The 9,980-nt window shown below is 39.5% G+C and overlaps 1 pseudogene; it reads left to right on the top strand.

The window, feature by feature from the left end:
- Positions 1-2,523: 2,523 nt before the first annotated feature.
- Positions 2,524-3,653, top strand: LOC120278496 (annotated as a pseudogene).
- Positions 3,654-9,980: the final 6,327 nt, after the last annotated feature.

Raw genomic sequence — 9,980 nt, 5'->3', positions numbered from 1 at the left:
CGGATACTTGAGGTATTGTCATCTATTCTCCTTTCGAGATATATGCTCCGAAAATAATAACCCACCCAAGCATACAAGAAATGAACAGGGGACATTGTGGTAGAGAATCTGGGCCCTCTTTTGTGTTTAGCCATGCTATTTAAGCCTAAGTATAAGCGCGCTAGTAATGCAGGGGCAAAAGCTACTCCCCTTCCGTGTGCAATGTTGCATGCCATCATAAAAACTCATGGTCTAATTACCTTGGGATCACCCGACATAATAAAAAAGTAGATCCACAGCGCTATGAAAGCAACTAAATCTGCCTTGAAAACAAGCTTTGGAGGGGGATTAGATGCTAACCTATAATGGGAGCTATGTCTTGATCTCCTAAAGAACTCCACCCAATCCTCAAAGAATACATTTTCGTCGACGCTTTGTCTTGAGAGCCATTGAAAGATGTTGAAAAGATTTCTTAAAATAGAAAGTTCATAGTCATATCTTCAGAAGATTGTGCCATTAGGAGGTATGACTTCGTCATAGATGTCTCCAGTGATTCGAAGTCCTCCCAATTCCTTGATGTCCCATAATGAAATCCCAACTTCTCCGTGCAAGAGGTGGAAAGTGTTAGTGTCAGGACACCATAGTTATACTAGCACTTTATAAAAGTTCATGTCAAAATCATAGCGACTGACTGAAGCCACAATCCCGCCCATCAATTCCACTTCAGATAACTCGTTGGAGTAGTTATTGACTATGAATTTGGCCCACTCTGCATAATAGGGAAGATCGATTAAACTATTTTGGATAGGCTTCCTACCCTTCTATCCCGGGCGATGATTGATGATCCTAGATCCAAGAGTTTCGAATGTCTTTAAATCTTTTACTTCTCCTTCAGGTTTCAAGCAAATTGCATCCGTTAGCCCGTCCTCAAACCAACGGTTTGTGGACGATTTGGAAACAGCCATATGTTTAGGATAGCGCTTTATCCACTCTGAGTGCTCTTCTCCTTCATATATGATTGTTGGTTCAGCTTCAGAGTCAAAAATAGGAATGTAGCGCATGAAAGCTAGACCTTGGGGGACCTCATTATAATTTTGAGTTATATTCCAAAAAGGTTGAGAGGTATTGGCCATGATAAACGGAAGGGTTAAGGGTTCCTACTTCTCTCACTCAAACTCACCAAAGAGAATTTCGTGAGAAAAGTAGGAAGGGGGCATTTGTTGATATATTAATAATATAACTCCTGTCCTAATAAAATTCAATGTCCTAATAGAAACCAAATCCCAGTTTAATGTAAATTCTAATATATCCTAATCATAAATATATTTAGAATTAAAATTTAAATGTCCTAATCTTAATCTTAATTGATTAATTGCTTGTTTTGGACTAGAATGTAAATTCGGAGGTAAATACAAAATGCAAATTACAAAATTGCCCTACAGAAACATATCTCAAGGGCAAAAATGAAAATTACAAAATTGCCGCCGAGATCATATCTCGAGGCAAAATGCAAATTACAATATTATCCTTGAGAACACATATCTCGAGGCAATCTCAAATCTTAGGATAACCAAACACACATCCCAAGACGATCTTAAATTTCATGTAGCCTGAGAGCATATCTCGAGGCAACTGTAGAAATGCAAATCCTAAAGCACTTAAGCACACATCCCGAGGCAGATTCAGTTAAGTGAATTAAAAAAATAATAAAAATAATAAAATAATAATAATAATAATATAAAATAATAAATAAATAAATAATGAATATATATAAATAATAAAATAATAATAATAAATAATAATAAATAAAACAATTAAATTAAATAAAAATAAGAAAATAATAATAAATAATAATAAAAATAAAAAAAATTGAGATTTAAAATTATTTAAAAAAATATAAAAAATAAAAAAATTAATTAATTAAAATTTAAATTTAAATTTTTTTAAAAAAAAGAATCCGATCTTACCTGCTTCGTTGTCATCTCACCGGGGAGTTAGGGTTAGGATAGGGATGATGGGGTTTTTTGGATTAGGATAAGGACGAAGAGAAGTTCTTTTAAATAGAAAAACAAGAAGAGTGAAAAAAGGGAGGAGGAGACCAAAAAAAAAATCTCTGAAAGAAAGAAGCTATAAGGTTTATTATCTCTTCCCCTATTCTACCATATATATAGATATATATATATAAAATATATATAAAAAAAAAAAAGAGAAGAGAATTCCCGGTGTTGATGTCGCCGGCGCTTGACGCCGTTACCGACATGGTTAAGTGGCTGAAATAATGCCACCAACTATGTCCGGTACCAGCGCCTCTATGCACGTCGCTCGATGCTCACCGCCACTTGATGCTACGCATGTTTGTTTGCTCGCCGCCACGACCGTCACGCTTGCCGTAGTTTGTTTGATGGTGTTGCTGCTCACCATGGATGCTGCTCCCGTTACAGTTGCCTCTCTCTCTCTCTCTCTTTCATCTTCGCAGAGACGTGCGTAAAATATAAAAAAAGCCAATGAGCAGAGAAATACAGTGGAAGAGGGAGAGAGAACGAGATGCAACGCCGAGGTCTCATCTCGATCACCAAATCCTTAGTCCACCCGAAATCTCCAATTCATCTATATCAATCCATCTCTTCTACGGCAACCCTTCTTCAAACCCTAGACTCATTGCCCTCTCCTCAATCTTCATCTGCGCTTGCTCTGCCGCAAACCCTCGCTGAGCTCCGTCGTCGCCTCGCTGCTAACTCTCCCGCGCTTACCGACTTCGTCTATTCTGTTGAGGTCGAAATGAAGAAGAAGTCCTTGCCTAAGCCAAAATGAATGAAGGAGACCATTCCTGGTGGTGCCAAGTATGCGGCCATCAAGGCCAAGCTCAGGGAGCTCAAGCTTCATACTGTTTGCGAGGAAGCGAAGTGTCCTAACCTCGGTGAGTGCTGGTCTGGCGGGGAGAATGGCAAGGCCACGGCGACGATTATGATTCTTGGGGATACTTGTATGCGAGATTGCAGGTTTTGCAATATGAAGACATCAAGAACTCCTCGCCCACCAGATCCCAATGAACCTTCAAATGTTGCTGAAGCAATTGCCTCGTGGGGTCTGGAATATGTTGTGATTACAAGTGTTGATCGAGATGACTTACTTGACCAAGGAAGTGGTCATTTTGTGGAGACAGTGCAGAAACTAAAGATTTTAAAGCCAAAGATGCTAATTGAAGCACTTGTTCCTGATTTTCGTGGAGATCCTAGCTATGTTAAGAAAGTTGCTACTTTTGGATTAGATATCTTTGCTAACAACATTGAGACTGTAGAAGAATTTCAGGGTTCAGTATGAGATCACCGTGCTAATTTTAAGCAATCAATTGATGTTCTTAAGATGGCAAAAGATTTTGCTCCTGCTGGTACTCTTACAAAGACCTCAATAATGTTGGGTTGTGGTGAAACACCTAATCAGATAATTAGCACAATGGAGGAAGTGAGAGCAGCTGGAGTTGATGTCATGACCTTCGGTCAGTACATGAGGCCTTCAAAGCGGCATATGCCAGTTTCAGAATATGTGACACCTAAAGCTTTTGACAAGTATCAATCTCTTGGCATGGAAATGGGTTTCCGATACTTTGCGTCTGGTCCTATGGTCCGGTCCTCATACAAAGCAGGCTAGTTTTATATCAAATCAATGATTGAAGCCGACCGAACTGCATCTTCCTCATATTCTGAGCCATAGTCATAAAATTTTTATCCAATTCACATTCATAATGTTGTTTTGTTGAAATTTTATTGTGATCCAAATATTATTTTTCACATCAATGTTCTTGCACATCATTTGATGTGTGTAAAAATAAAATAAAATAAAAGAAAAATGAGAAAGTGAGGACCATTCCATGGATCTATAATATGCATGCATATATATATATATATATATATATATTCATGTGAATGAAAGGTAAGTGCCCACTGTGAGGAGATATGCATGGGAATATATATATATATATATATATATAAAGATTATTATTATTGTGTGCATCCATATGTGCATGGCAATATATATATCATAAAAAAATTATGATGATGAAGCATGCATGACAATAAATAAATAAATAAAAGAAGCATGCATAGTGGCATAAAGAAATAAATAAAATAATAACAATATAAAAAAAACATATTGAGTGAGAAACATGCATGTAGACGTGTTTGAAATATATAAAAGAAAAAGAGAGGGGGCATGCACACATGTATAGAAAAAGGACATACATGAAATAAAAAAATCAAAAAAATACAAAAATGATAATAAAAGAATGAAAAAAGCATACCCACTCGTATGAGCTTCCCACAAGCTACCCAATTATGGCTTGTCCTTATTTAAATGATCCCGAGAAAGCTCTAATTTCATCGTTTGAGGTCTGAAATGCTTCTTTTGGCTCTCTCTCATCTTGGAGTACTACCTTAAGCCTGTAAATGCAAAATACACTAGATTTATCATTGAATTCCACAATATGATTCTAATAAATGCTGGATGAGTATACTGATTGATATAAAATACATGTAAATTGTACACTCATCAGGTGTTCTAATTCTTCTAAATATTTTTCTCATTCTTAAAACTTGTAACAACAAATAACTACTTGTTATTAAAATTGCATGGTTTTTGGAGAAGAGAAGCCTTAAGGTTCTTTTACCCCTCGCATATACTAACCTTACAGGTTATGATTGTCAACTCCTGACCCTAGCCGGAAAAGTGGCAATCGTTATGAAAACAAGGAGAGGGTCCCACAAGGCCCACCTCTGAGTCACCGTAAGGCTCAAGGCAAACATGCTATCACAAACACACTAAAAAAAGGGGTCAATTTTAACAATAAAAATATAATAGGGTTTCCTTACACTAGGGACCCTAAATACAAGGAAAACATCAATAGAAGTAGAAGTCATGGTGTCAAAATATAACTAGGGAGTACAAATACAAGAACATAACATATAAATTAGGTCTAGTAGATCCATAGGGTTTACATGCTAACTGTAAACTAACCTAGACACTGAGGGGGCACAAGTCACTCTTATAGCTGCCCAGCATAATTGATAAGTGCATGAGTGAACATATTTTTTGTATATTTTAAATGAATTGAGCATCATTATTATCATGTTTTATGTCTCATAAATTGTATTTGGTATTCCGTTGTGCAAATAGGGTTGTGAAGGCCTTGAGAGAAGGAAAAAATGCAAAGATAGGTTATGAAGGCACCTTTTGGGTGTTTTTGTGAAACATAAGGATCAAGACACAAGCGGAGCTCATGCACATGATTGTGTGTGCCAATTTCCAAGAGAATTCAAGCTAGATTATGAGTTGGAAGGGCACAAAGGCAGTTACAATCCCATGTCCAGACTTGTGTGAAGACTTCAAGAACATTCCTAGTGATGATTAGACGACAAGAAGCCTCATAACATACCACGCTGATGTGTGCCCGTCCATGTGGTCTCAAGAGAAGAGTTGTGGAGCCTTGTTTATGAGGAGCATTATAGCAAAGTACTGTAGTAAAACACTGTTTACCCGACCGAGTCAGAATTCCAACCGGGTAGGTAGCAGCTAACCCGTGTGGGTGGAGGCATGTGACAAAAACAAGTTTCTAAGCTTAAAAGGCTGATTTGCCCTATTCTTTGGAGACTTTTTCATAACTTTTGAGAGGCAGCAAAGCGGCTAAGGTTTAGAGATGAGGTCTTTGTGAATTTGGGGGTGTTCTTCACCAACTTTGATATATTCTTTCTTTGTCAAAGCATTGAGGAAGCCATCGGTGACCTAGCTTCAAGATGTTGAATGACCATCAAGGCCATCATTACGAATTAAAGGGGGTTTAATTCCATGATTTTCATTGATTTACATTGCATTATTTGTTTTGTAACTTGCTCCATGGAGAGCTAAACCCTAGAGGATACTTGAGCATGTGAACCCTAGGATTTCATTCTTTGTATTGATTTACTTGTGTTTTTTTTAAATCCAAATTTAATTGAGTTTCAAATCTTGCTTTCTATTACTTGCTTGCCTTATTGATCTTATGGTTGATTGGTGTGCATGATTTGTTTGCCTTGATAACCAAAAAGTCTCCATTAGGGCTGTAACCTCAAGATTGGAGAGGGTTAAGAGGGTGAGTCATGAGATAGTGGAATGTCCCCTTTCCGATCCGATTGGTACATTTTATCTCCGTATTTCCTAAGCTTTATGCAACCATATTTGGTGTGAGATGTTGAGATTGGGAGATTTCTCCGCCAAAACCTTATAGGGGGTTAGGTGTCTTTCACTTAGAAGTAGGGTTAGGTCTATCCTAAGGAATTCCTAAAGTATATTGCGATCATATGTACTATGAGGTGTTGAGATTGTGTGATTTCTCCACCGGGACCTCGTAGGGGACTAGTGTCGGTGATCTTGAGGCAGGAACCAAATATTTTTCGATTTCCTAGACTTGATTAACTCAGTTTAGAAACACTTAATGTTAAATCGTAGGTGGAGCATTACCTAGGTACCTCACTTTCATTGATTGAGATTTTCCTTATATTCTTGTGATTAAGTTCATTTCATCACATTCTTGATTGCGACTAGATAACTTAGAAGTAGCTCTTAGTAATACTTCCGTTCCCTGTGGATTTGACTACTCTACCCAGTGGGTACACTTTATTACTTGAGTGACTAGTGCAATTACGGACGCACACAAGGGGTGTGTTATCAACCAAATCCAATGTCGGAATCTGAGAGAGAAGAAGAAGAAAAAGAGTGGTTAGTAACAGGCGTTAGCTAGTGAGTGGCGACAGCATAGACATAAAAGAGTAATAAAGCATTTCAAACAGTAATCACCATAGTAATAATAACATATAAAAGAATTTCCAGGAATTCAACAATTTAACATTTAAAGCATAATTTATTGATAAGTGCTTATGTATAAGTAATGCGAAGTATTCTTTTTTTACATTGAGCATTGCTTTTCTCAGATTTTATCACTTATTCGTCTGTATATGTGTTCTTTTGTGCATGTAGGGTTGTGGAGACAATTGTGGAAGAAAGGAACCAAAAGTAGATTATGGATGCATTTGTTGATGAAGTTCTTGGTTGGAACAAACATGAAGACACAAGTTGTGCTGAAATACATATGGGTGTGTGCCAACCTCCATTATGCTCTAAATGAGTACACAAAGTGGAGGGAGCACAAAGGTAGTCACACTCACGTATTCCGACTTGTGCAATACTAGCAAGATCTTCATCAATGTGATTTCATTGAAGATGCAACGCGATCTACCGCATTGATGCGTGCCCATTCATGTGGCCTCGACGATAAGAGTGGATACGGGAGCATTTTGGCGAAGTAATGTAGCAGTTCACTGCAGCTAAACCACTGTAGTAGTTACTGTTCACAACTCGCAAGAAACCAAAATCTGAAAATCCACACAATCGTGTAGAAATTCCACACGCCGGTGTGGATGCCCGATTCCAACCCCTATAAATACTGTGATTTGAGACGTTTTAAAGGATCTTTTCCCATTTTTTGCCCATCTTTGGAGGCGCTAGAGGTTAGGGTTTCGAGAGGCTTTGGCTAAATCTTTGGAGCGGGTTCTATGGCCTTCGACATCGAGTTCCTTTGGAAGAATGTTATAAGGGGAGCTTTCGTCGGCATCGATTCGGCGAGGTGTGCCCTAAGCTTGACAAAGGAACCTTTAAAGAAGATGAAGTGGCTCCACAAGACCATCAATACGGACTACAAAGGGGTTTTATTTATAGATTACATGCATTTACTTTTGATTTCATTGTTGATTGTGTATTTCTCCATGGAGAGCTAAACCCCTAATGGGTGCTTAGACTTGTAAACCCTAGGATGATTTTGTTTCATTGACTTTCATTATGCTTCTTTAATCGATATTTTAATTGAATTCCATCCTTGAATGCTTATTGAATTGATTTTCCCATAGAGTGGCACTAGGGTTGAGAATCTATCTTGGTAATCCTTGTGAATGAGTAACACTTCATTAGGGTTAGACAAAGCAAGGTTGGAGAGGCTCGAAAGGATGAGTCGAGAGGTAGCGGAACGTTCTCTTTCCTTTTCGATGTGGTTTATCCTACCTCCACGTTCCAAGAGTTCTTTGCGATCATGATAGAATAAAGTGCTAAGAGACAAACTCCACTGGGGCTTAGGTGCGTGAGCAACAAAGTGAAGTGTTGAAGTAATCCTTAGTGCGTGAGCAACAAGAGGGTCGAAAGGATGAGTCAAGACGCGCTTTATAGCGCTCAAGAGATCCATTAGAGCGGGTCTTGACCCGGTAAATCCAACGACAAGTGATGGGAGTAGCATGAGCAGGTAGAGGGACAAGATCCCACGTGTGAGTCCGAGACAAAGCATCAAGTTCCTTGGCTATGGCAGTGAGCCACTCAGGTGACCGAACCGCTTTCTTGTAGGTACCTGGCTCAAAGACATCTGAGACACTGGTGCTAGTAAAGGCATAACGATTAGGAGGATGTAAAGTAGAGCGATCACGTAAAGTGTAAGTGTGGGAGGATACCTCAGGAGCTAGATCGGTAACAGGAGAGGCGTCAGAGAGGCCTTGCCTAAGTGGAGAGGATGCGGGATCTCGATGATGGTAAAAGAAACGAACAGGCGGGTGAGCAGGAGGAAGCGAGGAAGAAGGGGAAGACACAGTAGGAGACTCAACAGATAAAGGAGGAGGGGGGTCAAGAGTGGAGTGAGTAAGAAACTCGGGAGGAGGTAAAGACACAATGGGAGCATCCTCAGAAGAAGGAGTAGGGAAAAGGAATGATAAAGGAACTGAGGGAGAGGGAGACACAGTAGAAGACGGAGAAACATAGAAGGGTGTGGACTCGTCAAAAGTGACATCACGAGAGATACCTATACGACGAGTAACAGGATCATAACAACGATAACCTTTATGCTCAAGACTATACCCAAGAAAAACACAAGAAACAGACTGGGCAGTGAGTTTAGTCCGCTCTCGAGGTGAGAGCAAAATAAAGCAGCGACAATCAAAAACACGAAGATGATCATAGCAGGGAGGTGTCCTATGAAGACACTCGCCTGGACTACGATCTTGAAGTTGAGATGATTGTTGAAGGTTAATCAAGTAAACAGCAGTGCTAACAGCATCAGCCCAGAAATGAGGAGGAAGAAAAGCACCAAGGAGAAGAGCACGTGCCGTCTCTAAGATATGACGATGCTTGCGTTCAGCGACCCCATTCTGAGGATGAACCCCAGGACAAGATAACTGAGGCAAGGTGCCCTCAGAAGACAAAAAAAACGAAAAGCGTGAGAAGTGTACTCGCCACCAGAGTCAGATCTAAAAGTCTTGATGGAGGTGGTAAATTGAGTGTGAACCATAGCAGTAAAAGACCGATAGATTGATAATAGCTGACTACGATGATGCATAAAATAAATCCAGGTGAAGCGAGTGTAATCATCAATGAAAATAACGTAATAACGATTACCGCCTTTAGAAACAAAAGGAGCGGGTCCCCAAACATCAGAGTGAATAAGTTCAAAAGGGGCAGTAGTTTGAGATACACTTAAAGGATAAGGGCGTTGTAGTTGCTTACCAACCTTACAACCAACACAGAGTACATCAGAGGAAAGAGAGACAGCTCCTAGGACACCAAGACGAACAAGGGATGACATGCAAGAAGGACACAAATGACCAAGACGATGATGCCACATATGATGAGACAAAACAGTGGCATGACACTGATGAGTAGGTCCAACAGAAGAAGGTAGGTGAAGAGTATCCAACACATAAACTCCACTATGGCGGCGGCTAGCTCCAATCACCTTCCCATTGTGATCCTGCACACGACACGAGGTACGGTCAAAAATAATATGACAGTCATAATTAGTAAGTTGGCTAACAGACATGAGGTTCATGAATAAACGAGGGACATGGGAGACAGAGGAAACGGAAAAAGCACTAGATGAGAGATGACCGGTGGAGGAGACAGGAAGAAGGGTGCCATCAGCAGTGTAAACACGTGTAATAAGT

Source organism: Dioscorea cayenensis, chromosome 16 (genome assembly GCF_009730915.1).
Source record: "Dioscorea cayenensis subsp. rotundata cultivar TDr96_F1 chromosome 16, TDr96_F1_v2_PseudoChromosome.rev07_lg8_w22 25.fasta, whole genome shotgun sequence".
Classification (NCBI taxonomy): Eukaryota; Viridiplantae; Streptophyta; class Magnoliopsida; order Dioscoreales; family Dioscoreaceae; genus Dioscorea; species Dioscorea cayenensis.
The sequence above is the reverse complement of the archived record's forward strand: the minus strand, read 5'-3'. Positions and strand labels throughout refer to the sequence as shown.